The sequence below is a fragment of the Haemorhous mexicanus genome, chromosome 7, assembly GCF_027477595.1.
Source record: "Haemorhous mexicanus isolate bHaeMex1 chromosome 7, bHaeMex1.pri, whole genome shotgun sequence".
Taxonomy (NCBI): domain Eukaryota; kingdom Metazoa; phylum Chordata; class Aves; order Passeriformes; family Fringillidae; genus Haemorhous; species Haemorhous mexicanus.
Window position 1 is genome coordinate 19,003,904 of NC_082347.1, and position 23,446 is coordinate 19,027,349.

Here is a 23,446-nt window from a genome sequence, read left to right on the forward strand (position 1 = left end):
AAGGCTTGAAGGGGACTACTCTGTGTGATGGGTAGCCCTGGCCCTGTCATGCTTCCCCAGTGCCCTCAACCACAGACCAGCTGCAGACTGAGCTCTTCCAGCATCTTTTCACTTCTACAGGTCATATAGCTGGAGACGGCAGAGGCCTCCAGCCTCCCAAGATCATCCAATGGATGAAGGGCTTTAGGCAGGAACTTCCATGGGCATGGTCCTGCAGAATCAAGCTCCTTTTGTTTCGGTCTTGCTTTCAGGACTCCTGACCAGTTCCAGAGGCTGCTCTAACAGACGACAAGCAGTGCCCAATGTAGGGAAGGTTACATGCAACTCAGGTTTTCATTTAGTGAGAATCTACCTGCCCCCAGCAACAGATGCTCTTGTACTAATAGGAAAACAAGTTTATGCAAATCAAAATACTGTGGTTTTAACCACTTGATCCAATCTATTTACAAGCTGGGTTTATTATTTTCTGCTAATTCTGAGGCTGTGGATCTGTCTTATTTTCTTAGGCACGAGAGCTAGTTAAAGCAATCTTTCCTGCCTCCACATCTGCCACACAGCTCTGCTTCCGAAGCCTCTGCTGCTGCCCATGTGCTGCTTACGGGTGATTGGTGCAGGCACAGAGGGAAACAGACTAGGGAAAAAACGTGTAAGAAACACAAAAGGGTTTTTTTGTTTCCATCCTCATCAGTTCAGCAGTCTGGTTCTTTGTGCACCTGCACAAATATTTATGCTAACACAGCATAAGGATGGGAATAACATGCAGCAGGGAACCAAGAGGCTTAAGTAGTCCTGACAGCACAAAACCACAGGATGGAAAGAGGGATTGTCCACCTTTCTCACAGAGCAGCATGTTCACATAGGGCATCATAGTACAGCTCCCCTCAGTATTAATGGCATCATTTATTCCTATCCAGGAGAAGTGAATGCAGAAAGCCATAAAAGATGCTGACCCATATATAAGCCACCCATCACAGTGCACTGATGGCCCCTTGCTTCCAGGCCACCCTACCTTTCCTGATTCCCATCAGCCTGTGTCAGTGGCACACAGTCAGCACCACCTCCAGGACACAATTTATCTGTTCCTTTGAGAGGCACAGATGGGACCCAGCACACTTGCACACCTTCCCCTCTGTCATTCCTGCTAGCACAGAGGATGGAAGAAAGGGGAGGAATGTGGCCATGCCAGGAACACCACAGTCAAAGCCCTGTGTGGCTAGCACCAAAGTTTGCACATTCTCCAGCTTATCTTCCAAAAGTCACCATGCCACCAGCCAATGAATGGTACCCTTCAGCAAGCTCAGTATTAAATCAGGCGAGGCTGGTAAGAGGTACTCAGTTCAGTGGGACTTAGAGGAAAACAAAATGCACATGAAAGCATCTGAACACATTGACTATGTTACATAAATATAAAAACTCAGAAAAAATAGCTTGTCTTGTACACTTGTCAATGTCAGAAAAATATTCTATAAAAGAAAAAAAGAGTTTCTAGAAAACCAGGTTGTTGCACTGTTGTGAGATATATGAAAATAGTCTTCATTTTTTGGGGGAACTGCAAAAGTGCCTGGACACTGAGAAAGAAAAATGTCACAGCCTGAAGCCTGTTGAGCTGAGCTGAAAGGGAGGTCCTGGCCCTCCATCTGCTTATTTGGGGTGTTCCTAATGTTCCTTTCATTGATGCAGAAACCAGGCAGTCACGGACAGTGGTATCAATCGTTGCTAAGTCAGCTGAAAATGAAACTTAACGAGAAAACAAACAAAGAAACAACAAAACCAGCCACAATGAAAACATTCCAAAACCACAAACATCTCTTCTCAATCCAGTGATCAAATCCTGCTGTCCAGTGGGGGAGAGGGGTGGGGTGTAAACTGGGACACAATTATCTCATATTTATATGATTCTATTCAAAGGAGCATTTCTAATGAACACTTTATTTGTATGATTTATGTAAACAGTTTCAAGTACAATAGAAAGACAACTACATTCTAACCATAAGCACAGCCCAGCAAAACTGTTAAGAATCCTTGCAGATATTCAAGTTCCCCTGTCACAGTGGGGACAGGACAGCACTGCAGTCACACCTGCAGCAGCACTGGGGCAGTGCTTGTTAGGGCTACTGGTTTTCACCAGGAGGTGTGCTGCATCCAGGAGCTGTGCTCCCCAACACCAGAGCCCGGGGAGCCTCACACCTGAGGCAGACACCCTGCACCCACAGCTGGGGCTGCCCTGCCCACACTGCAGTCCCAACACGCCCCTGTGTGTTAGCAACTTCTCCCATCATAGACAACAAACTGACAGCACAGGAACTCCAAAGGGTAGTCTTGCAGGACTGCATATTAAAGCTGTGAATGAATGTCTGCCAGCTGCAGCACCTTTCTGGAGCAGGGCACTGGTGTCACATTCACTTGTCTAAGCAAAGTGGCAGTAACTTCTGGTCATCAAAACTTCTAAGCCATTAATTTATCAAGATTGAAGTCTATTAACAAGAACCCAAGAGATTAAGGTTGAATTATGCATAAAAAAAAAGATTTTAACATTTTAAAACATATTCTGACATGTTATGCTTTTAGCAATAATTACATTACAAGACATGTGTTTGACACTTATTTTCTAGTGTTCAAAAATATTTCAGTTGCTAGCTCTTTGCCATCTGTTTCCCATCATTATTTCATTAAAATAGTTTTCATCTCCCTAATAGCAGAAGAGCAAGACTGCTTTCTATGTGACTGGATTATCACCTCCCTTACTTAACCAGCATCATTCCAGTATTTTTTTTTCGTTTATTTTTTGAAGAGGCATATGTACCTGCTCCAAACTCCACCCAGCAAGGGCTAACAAAGCAAGCTTGTTAAAACCATCCAAATACATCTCCTCTCCACCTGTCAAGAACACTTCTCTAAAGTCTCTGACGAAGCTAAATCAAATAACTCATCTGCTGCAATAAGCATGGGGATTTTCCTCCCTGAAAGGGAAAACTCACACTAGAATACACCTTGGATGAACACCAAGGTCCAATGTATAATATGTACCTTAGACCACACAAAACATCATTCCCAGGCAAAATACTAGAGCTCAACAGCTTACACTGCTGTGAGTACCTGTGCAGGGGCAAAGTTGCCCACATACAAGGAAGAGGTGGTTTCTGAGCAGTTATCAGGAGCGAGTGCAATAATTCTTACCTGGAAAATGCTGTTTGCAGCTGCTCACCGATTTGTCAGCACACACGCTGCTCTCACCTCATGATTTATGATGCTCTCTCCAGCACTGAGACTTCTATTACTGTCCTCGTTTATTGCCTGCAGCTGTCATTCTCACCAACAATTCTACAGTTGTTTGTAGGTGAGGTATCAAAGGTATTTAGTGTGCACCTAGAGACGTAATTTTAATCAAACCTACTCACAGGCAGTATTTAAATGTTAGAACAACTGCACAGAGTGCAGCAATTAATGTGAACTTGACCAACCAAAATTATGACAGCCAGAAACGTTTACTCATAAATGCCTCAAAAGGATGGATGTCCAACAGGCCTGTGAACACCTGCTGATTTGTAAATGAAGATAAAAATAGTACCCATAGTTCACAAAGCCTTCCGACAGGTATTTGAATGCACAATAAATATTAACACAAGTTCAGCAATTTCACTTTCCATGGCCAGAATGTCGCTATGGCAGTAAATGAAGCTACATCTTTCTCACCATTTATTATTTTTAGCCAGCTATTTCCCCCTTAAACTAGTCGGGTTTTCCAGCATCTCTTTAAAGCTGCTGAATCTGCCCAGTTTAGAATGACGACAGTGGAAGGGGGAAAAATTTTACATCCAAAAATTTCACTTTTAATGTCTAGAAAACGCTGAGATCTCTAAAATTTTGCAAATCAGGAGTTCTGACCCACTGCAGTCCTTACTTAACCTTTTTGGAAGCCACAAGTTGCTCAATGATTTGAAAAACACACAAGCAGTGTTACTAATCGTGGGTACCAGCTGGACTACCCTGTTTTGAGAAAGGGTGGCAAACACTCTCTGTGGGTGAATTGGACCTGCCACGACCTAACATGGCATGGAAATGCAGCAGAAAGTGAGAAAGAAGTCCTGGAGCTAAGCCTAATAGTACTCTTCATGTGTATTCTAAAGCTACAACTCCTTAAGTGAACCAATTATAACAGCATCTCTGTCCGTTTAATTGAGTTTCTGGTGCTTGTGAGCCAAGATGAAACCTGAAAATATGGACCCTAAACCAAAGAGTACCAAAGGCAGACTTTGCAAAAGAATTCAAGTTTATTATTACTTAAAATTATTTTATATGCCTGGATTCTAATTGCTGAACATTTTAAGGCTGGCAATCTTAAATTAGTCTAATCATTAGTCTCAGCACCAAAATCCACTTCCTGTATTGAAAGTTGTTTTATTCAAGACTATCAACACTGCATAGCTTGAAAATGGCACTCAAGGCAAAAACAACTGTGAATTTACAACCAAAAGGTAGCCTGAAGGCCATCACTGTCACAGTCAAGCTTGATTTATAGCTGAACAGATAGTGTCAAAATATAAACTACGAATTAAACACAACTCTAAAGTAGAAAAAAATGATGGTTTTGCACTATGGTGATAAACTACCAAAGAAGCTCTGGTGTTTGTAAGTTGTTAATACTTCCAATATATGCAGATATTGACTGATTCTATTACATCCCCATGCTCCAGTCTCTTCAAGATAATGGGGTCACATTGAGAGAGCTGTGCAGAAGATGCACTCATAAATTGTGAGCCCACATTAAACCATGAGTGGGTGTGCAACAGTCTCCTTTCAGGTTAAAGAACAAAATCTCCTTGTAGAAAGAACACTAATTGTAGCACATTTCAGAGCTCAGGAATTTTTTAGTTATTTAAATACACAATATACCATTAGTTGCCCATAATATTTATTAGGAAAATTGATCAGAATTGGTCATATATGCCTCATTAGGGGGGAAAAAAATATCCACCATGAAAAAGCTGACTTCACTTAGATTTTTAAACTTAAGGCAGCTGAGAGGTCATTTAAACTATAATTGTTCTTAGATTCAAACACATTCTATCTTCAGATGGTGTCTCTAGGATCTGATCACTCAAGCATGTGTATGATTCTTCACTGACAAACCACCTGACTCCTCTACTTGTGCAACTTGCATTACTCATAAGAAATCCTTGGCAGAGGCAGACCAACATATGTTAATTACTGGGCTGCATTATAATAGGTCTGACATCTTGTTTCTCATCCAGGGTTTAAAATAAAAGGAAACAACAGTCTCTTTCAATACAAAAGTACATATTTTTACATCTCACCCTAAAAATATTTTACATTAAAAACACAAATAGATCAACTGCCAAAGAATCCCTGCCTCTTCAGTGTTCCTTTGGGGGGTTTAGCCTCATTAAACAATGAAGAAAAGCAAGAGGTTGGTGTATATGTATTCACCTTTCATTTACTACAAAATATTCCCAAATTGGGTGCAACCGGTAAAATGGGAGCTTGACTCACCAATATTTCATTTCTTGTATTAACAGTTTTTGAGATGTTGGCTGCCAGTTTCTTCAGCAAAAAAAGGTATAAATTTATGAACACTGAAGATGAGCATGACTAGAGCAAAATATATACTTTAAAATATATTTTTATTTTTCATATGGTAGGAGATATGTACTGTTTCTTTCTTATTTAATATGCTGGGATAGTGCTAGGACAAGATGTTGGCAACATAACAAATACTTTTGATTTACATGTCTCTTTATTGAGAAAAAGATACTGAGGGCCACAGCTGCAATTTCAGAAAAAGTAAGACTCCACACTGATATGCTGTTTCTTTTTGGGTGACCATATTAAATTTTTTAAATCTGAATTTCAAATTGTGTGTCACCATAAAATTGCTAGAAACATGTGAAGTTTCCTTTAAATTTTCAAAACAATAATATTCCAACATTAGGCACTGGTACCAAATTTTCTTTCACAAACAGTGTTGCAAAAAGGTTTATGCATCGAATGATTTATGCAAGCATTTAGGATGCAAAACCTTTAAGAATACACAGAAAGCACTGTCTCAGAAGTTTGGGTTTTTTTCCCAAAGTGATTACACAAGTGTATCCCACAGCCATGACCAGAAACCTGCGGGGCATCCCTCGTCCCCTCCCTGCCCAGCCCAGCCCCTGCCCCGGGTGCTGTGCCGAGGCAGCGCCGGTCCCTCTCCCAAGGCAGAGTGCCAGCCAAGCAGCTCCAGCCAGGAGCAGACAGATGGTGGCCAATAAGGAAACTATCACAGCGTCTTAGTCACCATGGCACAGCCTGGGCACCACACAATAGCAGCCTGCCTATCATCGACTTTATCCTCCTTTCAGCTCGTTCATGTGTTTACCTGCATGTGCCTGGTGCTCCCAGCTCTGGCACACAGACACCAAGCTGGAGCTGGGTGAACTGTTCCAGTGGCATGGGGCTTACAAGGACCCATCACAGACTATCAGAGAGCTAAAGGCAGATATCCGAAGGTTACAAAACACTGCCTTAAATGCAGCATACCAACCACCACTCTGGGGGAGCAGCTATGCTCCAGGGTAGCTAACAGGAAACATGCCAGAGTCTTAAAAATAGATGTTCCAAGTACCAATTATTTAACAAAAGAAACATTAACAGATGAATCCTAAATTTTCAGCATTTTTTGTATTTATTTGGGAATAAAACAACCTTACTTAAGGATAAGAGAAGCAGCACAATCCTGAATTTATGGCACTCATTTGTTTCCCCCCAGCCAGTTCCTCAGAGCTCCACTCTGAACCCTCCAGCAGCAGCCACTACTGCCATCTCAACCTTGTCCTTCTCTCCCCTGCAGACCCTACACCTCTCAGGTGCTTTTCAATTGGTTCCTTTACAAAAGAGCAATCTGCCATGAATACAGGTAGAATAAAAACTATTGCAAATATTTTCAGAACCCATTTTAATCAAAAAAGCTCTGCAGCGCTAACCCTCCGCAGCATTGCCCTTTGCAGAAAGAACCATTGCCTCACCCAGGCCTGAGCAGCACCAAGCACCATCTGCTCTGTGCCCCAGGGGGCCTTTCCACTCTCTCAACCTGCACAGCTCCAGCCACCGCTGCTGGCAGCAGAATCCAGCAGCTCTGCTCTCCCTGCCTCATAGACTTCGAGGACACAGCAATTTCATGTGGATGTTTTAAAATATTTATCTTCTGTCCTGCTGCTGATTCCTTCTGAAGTATAAGCTATCTCCAAATGGCCATCCCTTGGGCATACCCAAGGATCACTTGACATGCAAGGACTGGTCTCCAAAGGAAGCATTTATAAAGCTGACACGAGTCCAAGTACGGCATCTTTCAGATCTAAACTGTACCTTTGCTAAACACCAGGTTTAAGTTATCAACAAACATTGCAAAGGTTCCCCTGGATTCTTTCTGTACTCTGTCTCTTGCTGGTCACCAACAGCTGGTGTTTTACTTGTCCTCTGCTAAAGAATAACGCAAGGCCAAATGAAACTGACTCCTGAGTTACACATAAACAAGCAAGTGCCTGCTGCAGAGGTGGGACTTGGTGTAGAGCAGTTTGAAGCCCTCCTCTGTATCCACCTTCCCACCCAACTCCAGTCTGCCTGCTGCCACAGAGCCCAGAACAGCAGGACCACAGAGCTCCCCGGTTTTCCTTCCTTCCTGTGTCACCTGCAAGCAGCTGGGAGTGGGGGGTGAAAGCCAGGGCTGAGCAGCGCTGAGCATGCCCTTCCTCTGCGAGGGCTCCCCACAGCCACACAAATTGCTGTGGCAGAAGCAGGTTCAGAGCCAGCCATGCAGCCTGAGCAAAGCAGAGGGCAAATGACTGAGAAAGGACACAGCTCCCACATGCTTATATTGCCAAAAAGTTGCAGGAGGAAGATGGGAGCCCAAGTGTTTTAACTTGCAAGGCTGATTTAACGAAGTCTGAGAGGGCTCTGCTAGTGACCCAAAATGACTTCTCCTTACATAATACTGTTATGACTTTAATGTGAGAGATGTCAGAGTATTACAGTGCCAAAAGCCAAAGCTACACATGCATTTGGAAAGCTAGTAGGCACCCACCTCTAATGGTATCTAACTCCAGCTGGATTGCTTTTTAAAACAGTGATGTAGATTTTTGGAGAAATCTCACACTTGAGAGAATAAGCAAAGACTAAAGTACAATTCCTGTAACAAACATCTTAAAGCAGGACTGACAGCTGCTTTAAGTCTCACCAGGTGAGACATGTCAGAGTGGATATCTCAGAATCAAAATGGGACTTGTGAATGGGATCAATTTGAACTCTAGTTTGTAGAGAAACAGCCTTGACAGTGCAACACACATTCAATTCACCTTTTCAGTCACAGAACTACCACCCACATCTGTACATAAGTGCCCACTGCAACTCAGCATGTTGGTTTTCTGTGAAACAGAAAGGTAAAGTTTTGTGGTTTTGTAAAGCACCTAAAGGACAGTGAACTGAGTGTACAGATAGTCAAATCACAAAAGCTGTACAGGATGACAGTTCACTGGCCTGACATCCCATAGAACAAGAATTCCAGTTAAAAAAAAAAAGAAGTTTAATTAAATGTAAAGTGAATCAACCTGTGCTAAGTGGAGAAGAGAAGCTTTACTTGAAAAGGCTTGGGGAAAGCCTTGGGTTACTGTAAGAGAGACCTAAGCAAAAGATGTATAATTGCTGTAAAGAAGTTAACTTCTGTGATCCCACTGCTGGGAATAGAGTCATAAGCATTAAACAAACACAGAATTTACAAGAAGGACAATAAGAGACTGAGTAGACTGCCTGACAACCACATCATTCTTCTTTCCCCCTGCAAACCTGTGGGATAATAAACTCTTCTCTCTTTCATCCATGGGCAGATGCATCAACAAAGTGCTTTTCCAAGAATTCAGTGTCAACTAAGTCTCTAAAAGTGCTTTTTAAAGCATTTTCTTGCCCCTTTTTTATTTCAGCGGGAGGTAAGGTTGGCACAGCTTGGCAGGACAGGGGAGATAATCAAGTGGCTCTTCCATTCACCTAAAAATATAAAACAGTTTTAAAACTGAAGTGTAACAGTGCTTATTGTCAAAAGAGTTTAGCTGCAGGAACTTGTATTTTGCAATGTATTTTAAGCAAATGCATTCTCTAAGAAAATTTTCATGTTTATAAGGCTTCTTTTTGTCATTTACAACAGCCAAGAGATGTGCAATACTAAGGAAAACTAAGGCACGTGAAAATATTTGCAGGTGAAAGCAATGATATCTAAAGTATTTCTTATTTTCACACTATCTATGGAGGCATCCCACCTTCAGGCTGCACAAGCAGAAGTGCTGTTCAAACTGGGCACCTGAACAGCATTTGATGAGTTTCATTTCCTCAAGAAAGTGGCTGTAGTTGGAGGGGGGGAGGTCTTGCAACTCAGGGCTCAAGCCTCTCCTCCCTGTCATTCAACTCTCTTGTGGTGGATTTTTTCCCCTCACGCATCACACTCTCACACCTCCAAAATAACCAAGAGCAGATGGTAACCTTTGAGCTGGGAAATGCCCATCTAGCAGGCTGTTGGACATCAGTCACGTCCAAAAGAAGAGCACAGGGAAAGGGTCTGAGTTTCACACAAAATCAAAGTCATCAAAACACCTTACAAGCTTACAATGAATTCTGCTTTTGGTGAGGCAGACTCCTTCTTTGTCAGTATGAGGCCAGACAGTTTCCAGGGAAGCCCCATCTCAAACCTTTTCAAGCACCAACTGCCCCTCAGTGTCAGCCTCGGCACTGTCCTGCACCCCGCAGTGCCCTTATTTACACAATAAACCAGTATTAAATCAGTTCATCTGTTTTCAGAATGGGTGTTCAAAAACACAAGAAGAGAAACCTGCACTGCAGAATTTACTGATGGAGATACAGAGGTGTGTATTTCAGAGCAGCCTAAAAGACTCCACTGTTCTCAGAGGGAATCAGGAATGTAGCCAAGAAACAAGCAGATACACATCAAGGGAACTGTTTTTGCTACTAAATGGCCAACTGAAGCCCCTACTATTATGTCCTATATCTATGTCACTGCAGTCCCAATAAATAATGCTTTCTGATTAGTTATGAGACTATCTAGAAATCTCTAAGACAGATACCCTTCACTGTGCCAGCCAGTCAGTCATCGGAGCCCTGAAGTCTCAAAGGAATGAAAAACTACCAGGTGAATCCAAAAGACAATACAAACTTGTTGTCAAGGTATTGCTTTTTCTCTTACTCCTCAAACATGTTTTTACCTAATCAGCAAAGATGACAAATGGTATTTCACAACACAAAGAGCTGCCATATGAATGAGGCAGTTCCCTCACATTTGTGCATTAGATCAAGCAGTCAGTATTCTCTAGTTAATGCTGTCTGGACCAAGCTGACTACTAAACTAAATCACCAGAAGAACTTACCAGTTATCAGGCAAAGACTTGAGAACATGAGAACAAATAAGATTTGAAGAAAACCCAAATAGAGACAACCATCTCCGTACTGGTTTTGCTTGACGTTATCAGATGCTTCACTTCTGTGGCTTTCGTTGACAACACATATGTATTATCTATATGTTAGAGTTGTTCCCCTTTCTGAAGTCAGGCCCACAGCAGTGCTGCTTTTCCCTGGAAATAAAAAAGGCTTACAGCAACCACAGTCCCTCTGTGCCCACAGCCAATACCATCTACCAAAAAACTGGCATACAGCCCTACAGGAAGAGGATAACACAACTGGCTCTGGATCAGGCAGCTGGACCATCACCTGGGTAGGTTTCACAGGTCTGAAGGAGGATGTCTTAGCATGAGGACATGAGTTATAAATCAGGTCTTCACCATCCACTGACATAAGCCAGAACAAACAAGCAAACATAAAATTAGTAAGAAACCTCTCATATAGACTAACAATGAGCAGTAGTGGTAATACAAACTTGCACTTTTATGAAATTTGCACAGGTTTGTAGCACTGTGCATATAAATGGGGTTTAGAGCAATTTTTTTTCTTCCCTCCTGCTGCCTGGTATGGAGCCAGGAGCCTTCCAGCTTCATTTCACACAGAATGAAGTCAAAGCTGGTCTGCAGACTCAAAACAAACCCCGCATTACCAACCAGGGTTATGCTTCCCACATTTGTGTTAATGGAACGTTACTGTGATAGGTTGTATGTCACTACCCCAATATTAGTACACTAGACAAAATACAAACCAGCTTGATCTATAGAATTCTCCAGGTAAAGGACAGAAATCCCTTTTCAAGCTTAGATACTAAAACTTATTTTAAAATGCATCAACCACTGTTGTCATCTTATTGCAGGGGTTCCATACTGTTGTCTCCTTATCACAAGTTTCACACCTTCCTGGTGTTTTCTTGTGGGCAGCTCCTCAGAGCACTGACTCCTTCTTCTTCATAAAGTGGACAAGTGACTCCAGTTCCCTTCTCAACCAGCCAACCCACTCTTTTATAACACTCTTCTTCTCTCTGGTTACAGCTGTGGCCTGTTAAAGTCAGGCCTGCTCCTAATCTTGGATAATTGGCCCAGCTGCAACTCCTTAGGGGTAAGATTACTTTCTACACGATCTTTATTTTCTTATATTCTATCCCCCTACAAACCACCACAAACTGGAAAAGATTTCTTGGATGTTACACCACTCACTACAGGAGTAAAAATGACTTCCTCTGTCCTCTGCTACAGAACTAAAATGTATAAGCAACTGAAGGAAACTACAGGTGTTCCAACATGAGTGATCACCTATGCGAGCCTTCAGAAGGGCAAGTTCTTTTAAAGAATGATTCATTCCCTGTGGAGTAACTTAATTTCTATTGACACTTACAGGAGAAATTAGGTTGAAAGTGATTTTGTCTGTCTAAGAACAACTTTGCTTTCTTTACTGGATACCTAATACCCATAGAAATCTGCCCTGCTTCATAAAGGGAAGGGCAGAGCACTGTACTGAAGCCAGGAAACTTCATCTTTGCAGGCAATGTAGACTTCAGTGTATCTTAAATTATTAGAACCAAAAATAACATGTAACAAGTGGAAGGCCATCTCCTACTCTCATAATACACTACTGCCTCCAACAGTCTAGCTGTGGAGATCCATTACAACTCATTGCCTGGACATTTCCCTAGCAGCCTATATTCTCTTTAAAATACTCTAACATTAGCCAAGCTGAATGTTAATGATCACGTGAAAAGAAACAGAAGTGAAGAATTTAAAATTGCTACAGAAGAATTTTCTGCTTTATAGTAAGAAGGGGGGAGGAGGAAATCAATACGGCAAAACAACCTTTTAAGCCAAAGACACCACTTTAAAGCTGAAATTATTTCTAATACCAATGACAGCCTCAACTTGTCATCAGCAGGAAGGCTTACATACACTTGGAGAGAAGATGTGAATTGAGTGTAAGGAAAACATACAATATCTGAGCAGGAGGTCTGTCTGTGGTGGTTCTATATTGATGTTTTGCTTACTGTGTTTTCCCATAAAACACACCTAAATGGATAAAGAGGGCTTGTGCTGCTTGTCCTACAACAGGCACTTGACAGGAACAAACATAAACCAACATAAACTCTTCAACAATATTCTCGCCGCTTTGCTGTAATACAGGATAGAATTTCAGAAAAATTGGTCTAACTAGGAGTGAACAAATTAGCCAATTGCATAGTGGTCAAATTTGCTACCACAGGCATTAACTGCAGTCCTACTTATTTATGAGAAACAGGCTTCCCAGGTAAAGCCATAACAAGCCAAGCTCACGCCTCCTGCAGCATTTGATCACCCACGTTGTTAGAGCAGCACAGCAGGCACCACGAGTTCCTGGCCAGCCACTACCTCCATTTCTCATAGTCACATTATCTTCTATGTGGCTGGAAAAAGGCTGGATTCCTGTTGCTCTGAAACCTGTCAACAACACTGGGGAAGGCAAAAGGAATTCCAACTCTTTTCCCTTTCCCAGATCAATTTTTCTTCCTTTTCAGGAGAGAAACCAGGCTTTCCAAGCTGCTAGTAGAAACACTAAGTTGCTAAAAACCTGCCAACATTGTCTCCAACTATAGTATCAGTGATGTAACTGCCATCCATGAGGGTTTGGGATGCTGGTTTGGTTCTGCTTTTGCTTCCCTCCCCCCAAAAAAACCTTTGGAGCCCATAAAAGTGGAAGAGATTTGGGGCAAAGGGCAAGCAACTCCCAAGAAAAGTTATGAATGGAACTATGCTACAGAGAGCCTTGCCTTTCCACTTTCCAAATCATTCAGATGTTGCAAAAACTGATCCATTATCTTTTGTGGGTTTCTTAAAATAATCTAAAACCAGAATTGTACACCATACTAGGATCGCAGATTTATTTCAACCGAAGAGCACAAAACATTCTCTGTACATATACACAGCAACTCGCTTCTTTCCTGAAACAAAGTTTTCATTGATCCTTTGCCACAGACTCAATTATTGTTTCTAATCGTGATCAACGTTTATTTAAGGTATTGTGAACTGTAAACAATGCAAACAATAAAGCATCTGTCCATGTTGACATGAATGTAATTGGCAGGTTAGACACCTATATCAAACTGGTCCCAAAGGCGTTCTTCTTAAATTCAGAAAGCACAAAGTAAATTTAAATTACAATTTACAGAATCATCTTGAAATCAGCCACTTTTCAAGGCAGTGTTATCTTGTGCAGATAAAACTCACAATCTGCCAATTCAATTCCAGGAAATTCTTCATTGTTTTAAAATATAATCCTAAAGACTTTTTTTTAAAAGCTTCTTTCTTTTTATAATGCAGTGGATTATGCAAAATTCCTGGTCCTCCTTGCAACCATGGGGAAAAATAATCTTCCTCTAGTACTGTAGCAATTATAGATACATATGTAAAAAGAGCAGAAATCAAGGCACTTTGAAACAACACTTAAAAAAGATTAAAAAACGGGATATTTAGGGGATTTCAAGTCAGGTTTTCCATAGCCTCACTGTAAAAATAAGTGACCTTTCCCTTCTCCTCTTCCCCACCCCAAACTCTGAGGAAAACGGCCACCAAATGCACTCAGCTAGCCTCAAAGTCACACGTGCTCCATTGCAGATCTTGCTTTCAATGTCTCTTTTGTTTGATGGCTGGTGTTTCAACATCCTCAGCTTGGAACAGAGAAAGGTCAGAGCGAGTCTTCTGGCATTCACAAACCTGCACCAGGCCCCGCCAAGAGAAGATTGATGCCATAGTACATTTTCCCCAGTCAGGAGAAGGAAGTGGAGCTCTGAATCCACAACCAACCATGTTCGTCAGAGGGATCTGTTTCCCAGAGGTGTTTAGCTTTGCTACATTCCTTTGTGAAACTTTTCTGCTGGTGCTAGTAATATTTTTGAATTACCCACTGTGCCATGTTACTGCCCCAATATCGTAACCTGAACAGGTTCCCACCAGTAAGTCGTTTTAGCCATACATTCCAGCATACAGCCTTTTTTTTTTTAATTCCCCTCCAGATTTTGCTTCACCCCTATACTGCCCTCCCACCTGCTGCCCTCACCTTTCCTCCCTTGCGGGGAGGAGAGGCTGCACCATTAAACTTCCAATGTGCAAGGCCAAGGTCCGTTCCACAGCCAGACAGAAGCTGTTGCTAAAGATTCCTTAAAAGCTTTGGCACTTCACGGCAGTTGGAACTACTCAACCAGAGCTGGGAGCCAAAGCTTTGCCACAGCATTAATGGGCTTTTGCCCTTTTAAATTTTCTAAGCCTGTCGCCTTTCTGATGCACGCAGTTTAATTCAGAGCCCTAAATGGCCATTTCATATTTAAAAGAAAGCTTGCATAGGTAGCACCCTAAAACTACCCCAGGTCATTCATCACCCCAGCACTCCTACTGTCTCTTAGGAAACCTTTGATAGAGCATTTGTTCAGGCTGCCAAGTTAAATCCTCTTCTCTCGTGTCAATGCATTGAAAAAAGCAGTCAGAACACCAGCTTCACTTAGGCCTGCTGAAGTAAATGGAGAAAACCAATTCCTCTGGCACTACAGAGCCATTAAGCCGTTTGCAGATTATTAACTGAAGCACAAAAATACACACGGCGCACAATCGGACGACAGAGCAGAGCTATGCCCTGAGTTTGCTTCGGTCTCGATAAACTGACGATACAGCCGCAATTCTCACCAAGTCACGCAGCTGCCGGGCTGGTGAGCGGGACCCCGGCAACCCCAGACAAAAGCGGCGATGCGGGGGTCCCGCTGCCACGGCCGGGCAGGTTCCACCTTTAGCAAAGACGGTGGTGGGGGCTGCACTCGAAGGGGCACCCCCGAGGCGCCGCCCCGCGTCTCTCATCGCAGCCTCCGAGGCGGCACCGAAATTAAACTTTGCACGTGCAAAACAAAGTTTACAGTCTAAAACCCCGATTATAGTAACAACTTCCTCCCCCTGTCTCAGGCTGCCGTACTCCTTCCCCGCTACCGCGCCAGCCCAGAATGCTATCCCGAGCCCCGCGGGGGGGTGGGGGGGGGGGTGGGGGGAAAGAGCGTGGCTGGATGGCTCCTATTTTTATGTTTACATTCCTGAAGTGTCTTTTAACTGGCTGCCATTCTCCCTCTCCCCGCGAGCAGCTCCGCCGGCCGCCCCTGGAAGCGCTTCCCCCGCTCCCCTCGCACAAAGGCGGGCGAGCTCCGGCCGGGTCGGGCCGGGCAGGGCACCCCCGGCCCTCTGCCCCTGCGCCCCCTCCCCTCTGCCCGGCGGCTTCCTGGACAGATGCACGGGGGGAGGGAGGGGGGCTGCTCCTTCCTCCTGCCTGGCGAGAGAGGCCCAGGTCCCAACTGGCTCTCAAAACCCAGACGCAAGGAATTTACACCCAGGCAAGCTTCCCGGAGCCCCAAGAACAGGCGCAAGCTCCCCCCGCGTCTCCCGAGCCCCGCACGGGCGGCCGGGCACGCACACACAGCCGGCCAGGCACGCACGCCCCGAGCCGCAGCTCCGGCCCCGCTGCGGGGCTCCTGCCCGCCCCGACGGCGCTCGCCCCGGCCGGGGGCAGCCGCCGCCCCGGTCCCCGCAGCCCCCTTTGTGCTTGCGGCGGCTCCGGCGCTCGCCCGCCTCCCGCCGCGGTTGCTCCAAGTTCGCCCCGGGCCGGGTCCCTCCGCGACCCCGCGGCCGGCCCGGGAAGGGCATTGCCCGGGGAGAGCCGCTTCCCCGCCGCCGGGCCCGGCTCCGCGGCCGCTCGCTCGCCCTCGCCCCGCGCCCTCGGCGGGGACAGTCTGCCCCTTTAAGAAGTCTCCACACATTTTCTCCCCTTGCAGCATAAATATGTTGTTGTTTTCTTTTTTTTTCTTTCTCCCTGTACACCTTTTTCCCCAGCGTGGCCGCTCCATTGTTTCTGCTCCGCCGAGACGCAACCCCTGCCCGGCCGCGAACGGGGAGGTGCGAGCAGGGAGCGCAAATAGACGCGAAACTTACCTACGGATTGCAAAGCAGCCTTGCAGCAGCAAAATAATAAGGAAGAAGGCAGGCAAAATCCTCTTTCCCAACTGATTTGCAGCTCTACTCGGGTGTTTTTAAATATATAATTTTGTTTATTCCCCTCCTTTCTTCCTTCTCCCCCTGCTTTCTTTTTTCTTCCTTCCCCCCCCCTTTTTTTCCCCTAGCCCACAGACAGTGAAAAGGAGCTCAATGTTAGTGGGTGAGTAAGTGAATCAACTAGCAGAGAGCACAGCAAGTTGAAGTGTCAAATTACATTGGCTATTCTATTACCAAAGGGCCATGCTTTGTGGCTGCTGGCAAAATCTGTCCCAGATTCCTATCTGAAAGGGAGCTGCCTCCTACAGGGATGTTCTTCCCTTCGCCCTCTCCCTTCCCCTCTCCCCCCGCAACACACACACACCCCCCCCCAAATCACACCAAGTTAAAAATCTTAAATACGAGTTAAAATACAAATATTGTCTTACAGTGTCTTTTAAGGCGGGGATTCTCGTTTTAGTCCTCCTGAATACCAAGCACTCGGAAACCCTTCCACTCTGGAAACTGAAAGCTGGAGAATATGTATACTCCCTTCGGTGTTTTTGTATTATTAAATAGGGGAAAACCACCCTGGACCCAACAGACTCTCAAGCATGAGGTGTCTCCGTCTCTGTCGTCTTCAAGAGAGAATTTTTACGGGCATGGAAGGAACTACCGGGCGGGCAGGGGGATTACTCGGGAACGCCGAGACATCCTGCTGCTCCGTTATTGCACTTTAGCCCCCACCCCCCTCCATTTATTGCCACCACCCCCACCCTCGGGGCCGCTGTTATTTTCAGAGCCCGGAGCTCCCGCCACCCAGGTAGGAGCGGGGCTCTCCCGGGTGTCCCCGCTCAGCCGGGGAAGCCGGGCGGGCGGCAGTGCCCGGCGGGGCGGGCCCGGGAGGCGGCCCCGCCGCAGGGGGGGGGCGGTCAGGGGCCGGGGCCCCCCCGCCGCCCGGAGCGCGGCCCCCGGCGCTAACAATAGGGCGTGTTTTTGTGCTGTTTTTCTTCCACTGTGCTCCTTAGGAAATCCAGCCAGATTTCCAGGGAGAAAATAAGAAGAAACCGTCCTTGTCTGACGAGCCCCAATCTGCTAAAAAACATCTCCCTCGACTTCTCTTCCCCTTGATAAAACACTTTCAGGACAATCAATATTTTATGATGAGTTGTTAATAAGCCTAATATATTCATCCCTGCTCCAACGGGGCTTGTTAGATTATGCAATTAAGATAAGCAATTTAAACAGCACTGTGTAGCTTCTCGCTGGTCACATTCGTCTTCTTGCTGGAGGAGGAGAACGATCGGGACTGTAAAGGGATGTCGGATCGCTCGGGGAAGGGGGAAGATTGTCTAATTTTTTGATATTTTTTTCAGCTGCGTACAGGCGGAACGCAGCGCCAGCGCCGCTGTCCGCGCCGCTCCCCTGGCCAGGCTGCCGGACGCGCGGACCTGCGCGGGGCTACGCCGCCCTCCCGCCCCCCGAGGGCAGTGCGCTCCCGGCGCGGCCCCCGCCCCGCTCATTTACGCCTTCGTGGCTTCCCCAGAAAAAGACCCCTCTTGCTGCTGTTTTCCCTTTGCCTCCGGCCGCCCCGAGCGCCTCGAGGCGCAGGGGGAGTCCCTGCGGACGCTGCACCCGCGGCCTCCCCCAGCGCGCAGACAGAGCGGCGGCCGCCCGGCCGGCAGCGCCGCGGGGGGAGCCCCGGGCGGGCAGTGCCCCGGCGGGGACGGCCAGCCGGTGGCGGACGGCGCGTCCCGCCGCTCCGGCGCGCTCCGGCTCCGCGTTTTGCGAGCGGCCGCGGTGTCAGCCGGGGAGCGCCGAATAACAAAGGCAAGTTTGAGAGCAGCCGCCGCCGCCGCCGCACAGGCTGCGGTGACGTCAGGGAACAATGCCGCTGCCAGCCCGCCCGCCCGCCGCCCCTTAAAGGCGCACGGGGCTCTGGTGGGGGCCCCCGCCGCCGGCCCGGGGGATGGAAGGGACGGGGTGCCTGTACTGGGCCCCCCTCCCTGCAGCCCCCGGGTCCCTCCGGCATTGCCCGCCCGGACGGGGAGCGGAGCAGATTCTCCGTCTCACGGCTGCTTCCTTCCCTCCCTCCCTCCCGCGCCGTGCCCCGCGCGGCCTCTGCCGCCCTAATCGCTGCCTTCAGCGGCCCGGGAGACGCGGCGGCCGCCGGGGCGGGAGCGCTCGGCCCCCGCCGGCCCGGGCCGAGCTCCCCGCGGCGCTGCGGGGCTGGGCGGGCCGCGCTCCGGGCAGCGCGGCCTAAGGGCCCACTGCCCTGGCCGCACGTACGAGCCCTGTGACCCGCCAGGGGAGTGTTTTCGCCAAGGTCCGGCAGCTCGGGGGTCGGGACTTGAACGCTGCCAGCCACTTCTGCGCCCGCAGTGCCCCTCGCTTCTCCCTGTCACGGTGCGCTGCCTTCCTCCCCGAGCCAAACCGGCCCCGTGATTGTAACCTGTAGTCCACAGGCTTAAGCAGTCAGTGCCGCCCATATCACTCCTGCACAGCATTAGATGTCTCATTGAATCTGGCGCAGAAAAAGCCCAGCCTTTAGGTAACCAAAAAGGGCCTGTAGCAATACAGTAATCTCCTGATAATCACACACATCAGGACATCGTACCTTAAGAATTCCTTTGCAAATTAATACCTTTCTAAGGCATCAAATTTAATATCTTTTTGAGATGTCAAAACCTCTGTCTTGGACATGGCAAAGTCAAAGTAGTAGGTTTTGATGCTTTATTGTTTGAAACCATTGTACAGAAATAGAAGATTAGAAAATTAAATATTTGTGCAGCAGCACCATTATAAGGTTACAAGGCCTGCCCACAATATTTAAGCACAACTTCCACTGATACCATCCAGGCTGAAAACAAATTGGTAAACACACATTTACTTTTTCAACCTTTTTGTAGTTCTCCTGCAGACTGTGTTCCACATGAACACATCATGCAGGATTCACCAGCTGCATCACCCTGCTTTCTTTCAGTAACCAAGTCGCCTGATCAATACAGTATGTGGCTAGGAAAATAAAGGTCTTGCAGGAAACCATTGTAGTGATTTAGCAGGTGCCACTGTGCCCTCTGAACCTGCCCCTGCTAAATTGGGCTTTGCCACACACTGTTCAGAGGCACCAAGGGGGTTGGAAGTGCTACCTGTCCACAGGGGATGTGCAACCCTAGCAGCCTTTGCCACTTGCAGTCTTTGGAGCTCAGCCAGCATTGCAGTGACAGCACCTGTTAAGTGGTGTCACAGCCAGATCCCAACTGCTACACCTGCCCACACAAGGCTCTTCACTTCTACAGTGGCACGAGACGTTTCCTCCATGGAATGTGATGGTCACGGATGAAGTTTTGCCTCAAAAGTGGATGCAGCAGTCACTTTATCTACCGTATTTATCAGTTTGTTTGTAAATTAAATTAATTCTGTGAGGATTAGGAAAACCTTAGTTTTCTCTGACCTGTGCTGATACGATTTGTGAATTGAGAAAAGTGCCACTAGTGCATGTTGTGGTTTTTTTTCAGCCAGGGACCAGGCTAATCCACTACAAAGAACTTTTATAGCTGCTCCAATTCACTGCCAATTGCCTTCTGTGGCATAAAGGGTGGACTGGTCAGTTGGACTGAAAAAAAGAGTTAGGAGGTTACATGTATGACAGGGTCGGCTTAGGGTATTCAGTGTTGCCCCAAGAACGCCCCTCTAAACAAAGTCCTCAATTAGGCCAATCAGCCTAATTATACAACTCAGTTGCAATGTCAGAGCAAAGCAAAAACAGTATTCACAAAATGACAAAGGATTGGGCCCTTTTTGTTATTCTAAGAGACCAGGCTGCTCTTCGTGTTCTCAACAATTCTGAGACCAAGAGATCTTGGAGCAGCTTTTGAAACAGAGGCTGCACTAGCCTCAGTGCCTGATCTGGGATCCTGGCGAAACAGTGTTCTGCTGCTGCAGTAGCAAAGCCATCAGCAAGCATGCAGACAGACAGTTATCCACATTATTCCATGCTCTGTGGTGGGCCTGTCCATGAGGGATTAGACCAAATCTGCTAACCTCATTTCTGTTATATAACCTAAGACAGATCTGAACTCTTTTCTCTAGAGGATTGTATGGTAAACCAGAATATCACCTCCCCCTAGCCCTCTTCAGCTGCAGTTCAAATTAGGTTTTGCTGCTGTCATAATTCATCCTGTACCGTAATGAAAATGGAATTGATTGAGATGGCATGTAGACATTTTGTCTAGACATACCCAGGTTACTCGTGTATACAAATTTTATCAGGTAACTTCTATCAATGCAGCTCTTTTTGGAGCATAGGGTTTAGCACAGACCATGGAGGCCAAAAGTGGGGAATGCATGCTTAGATCCCAAGTCCACACTAAGCTATTGAGTGCTACAGCCACTGGTAACTGGGCTCCCTAGGTTAACAGCTCACTCAAGCCAGCCCCACAGGTACTGCAGGTGTACAATATACTCCAAAAACTGCCTGGGATCAGTGATGATTTCAAAACAGGCTGACATCAGCATTGCTCTTCTGGTGGCTGTTTGCTACACTCACACCCCTGGCACCACACCAGCTGATGCTCCCCAGGTACACATGCTTAGAAGTCTTCTGAGCCCTCATGGAGCTATTCATCCATTAGCACAAGTCTCTGACCTGCTCCTCTGTCATAACCCGTGGGTTTAGCTTAAGCAAATTCTTACTCTGATCAATAGTTGTGTTGAAGTTTAGCAAGACTTTTTCTAATAAAGCAAAGGATGCCAGGAATGCTACAGGATGCAGTAAAATTACACCTCTGTGAAAGTGAGATTAACTTTCAGTGAGGCTGCAGTCAGGCTGCACATTATTCCACACACATGAGAAACTGATACTATGCCCATTTCTGTCTTTTCCTTAGCAGTATGGGAAAGAAAACAGAGTTTATTTGGATTCATAAATTAGACATGAAATTACTATGCAAAGACATTAAGGAAATTTGCAGTTATGCAACTGGAGTCCTAGAGGAAAAAGTAAACAACTTAACTGAGAAAAACAAGTTGAAAACAATTACAAGGCATGAAGGGGGAAGTAGCTGTAGGTTTGGACTTTTTTCTCTTCACTTTTCCTTTTGAAGCCTGAAAACATTTGCATATTGTCTTAAATTTCATGCCTAGGTCCTCCTCAACCTATGCTGCCTAAGTCACAGAGTCATTTGTGACTCATATGAGGGACTGGATTCCTCCAAAGAAGCTGTCACGTGACAGGCAAAACAAGGAGCATCAATGAGACATTTTTTGGTCACTAAGGATACACATCTTGTCTTTTAGGTGATTTTACATGGACACAGCCTTTTTACAGTCATTCTTTCTAAACCAGACTGCTACTCACACCAGTCTTCTGCAAACTGTTCTCTGTACTCCAAGCCCAAAACTCAGTAGGAGCCCTGTGGGGTGCCACAGTAAGGCAACACAGATACTCAACAAGCCTCCAGTCCTGCAAACACAAGCCCCAAGTAACTCTGACTGCTGAGCAACTTTACACCCATACCTTAGGTATGCTCTGAGAAGGATCAGAGCTACAGTCCATAGCATTGTCCTCAGCTCTCACATGCACACCATGCTGGATTATACAGGGGGGTTTGATCAGTTTGACAAGGAGAATAAAGCTATGAAAAATTGCATAGGAAGATAACACTGAACACCAAGATGTATGCCTTCAAGAGGCAAAATTACAGCTTAAAAACAAGGGAAGGAAAGGATAGGAAGAGAAGGTATGCCATGTATAACATTCTGAAAAGAAGCTTAACATATGTGAGCTGAGGAAATGGAGCATCGTAAACATGCTGTTTATATAGTGCCAAAAGGATGCTTTTATGGGGATATAAACATTAGGTACTCCTGAGCATTCAGGGTGACCTTCTTAAGAAGAGAAAGACTCTGCCCTGTTAGAATCAAATCCAAGCCCAAATTCAACAACCAAGCATGACTCCACTTTGAGAAATCTCAAATCAAAATTTGTTCTGGGCTGAAGTCGCCTGACTCATCCAAACCTTGTCCTTAAAGCAAATAATTTCTAAGCATCCCAACTGAGATTGGTAAGTAGGGACTGTAGTCACTTCTGTTGTTATTAAATGTTTTTCAGACTACACTATTACAGTTTCAGGAGGAAAAGAGAAAAAGGAAACAAAACTTTATCCAAGTTGAAACTTGGGGGAATGTACTCAAGCAGAATATAATTAACAAACTGGAGGATGGCCAGCATGAAATGTGCAACATCATAACAAGAACAACAACAAAAAAAAAAAACAAACAAAAACCAAACAAGCAAAAAAAAAAACAACAACCAAAACCCCAAAGATTTTGAATGACCACAATCATCAGGACCATATTTTTAATCTGCTCCATCTAAAGCAATCAGATAACCTTTTGTAACCCCAGACATTGCTGTAGCTACCGTGAGAGCACTTCACTTGCTGTGGTAACTGAGATGTCCATGGTATGGATTTCCATTTCATAGACAACAGAGGAAACACTACTGCATCTTTCTATCATGTGACTACCTACTGCCAGATTTTTTCAGGAAGCAGGTCTTTCAGCCTCACGAAATTTTAATGGAGAAAGTTAAAGAGATGTAAAGAAAAACAAATTAAACCGTGTGTAAAACATGAATGTTGCAGTCAAAGTTGGACTTCTGTTTGCCCCCTTGCTTTCATTTTTTGTGTGTTGCAGTCAGGGGAGACAGAGACAACAAAAACCACCAAGCAGTGAACTTGGTTTCAGCTCTGGTCTGAGCATCCGTGAGAGATTTGAGTCTAAACTGGCTAGGCTGACAATGTGAAAGGAGGGCAAACAAGTGTAAAATAAGATGTTACTCTCAAGACAGTGAGAACTGCTTCCTATCAGACAGAGCTTGCCAGGGCACTATAACGCTTTGTAACACAGCCAGTCATGCTAAATAAAACGTAGCCTTAAACACACTTAGGACTAGATTCTCAATGGGTCCTCCAACTTAGCAAGCAGCA

The 23,446-nt window shown here is 45.7% G+C and overlaps 1 protein-coding gene across 9 annotated transcripts in view; it reads right to left on the reverse strand.

Annotated features, from left to right (window-relative positions):
* ZMIZ1 (zinc finger MIZ-type containing 1) overlaps positions 1-16,646 on the reverse strand; it is a 337,415-nt gene extending 320,769 nt beyond the window's left edge. For 4 of the 9 annotated variants that reach the window (XM_059851278.1, XM_059851280.1, XM_059851277.1 and 1 more), the window contains exon 1: positions 16,416-16,644. The gene's annotated coding sequence lies outside the window, so the exon portion shown is untranslated. Of the gene's footprint in view, positions 1-16,415 lie in introns of all 9 variants that reach the window. The other 5 variants (XM_059851275.1, XM_059851274.1, XM_059851282.1 and 2 more) reach the window with 4 other exon arrangements.
* Positions 16,647-23,446: the final 6,800 nt, after the last annotated feature.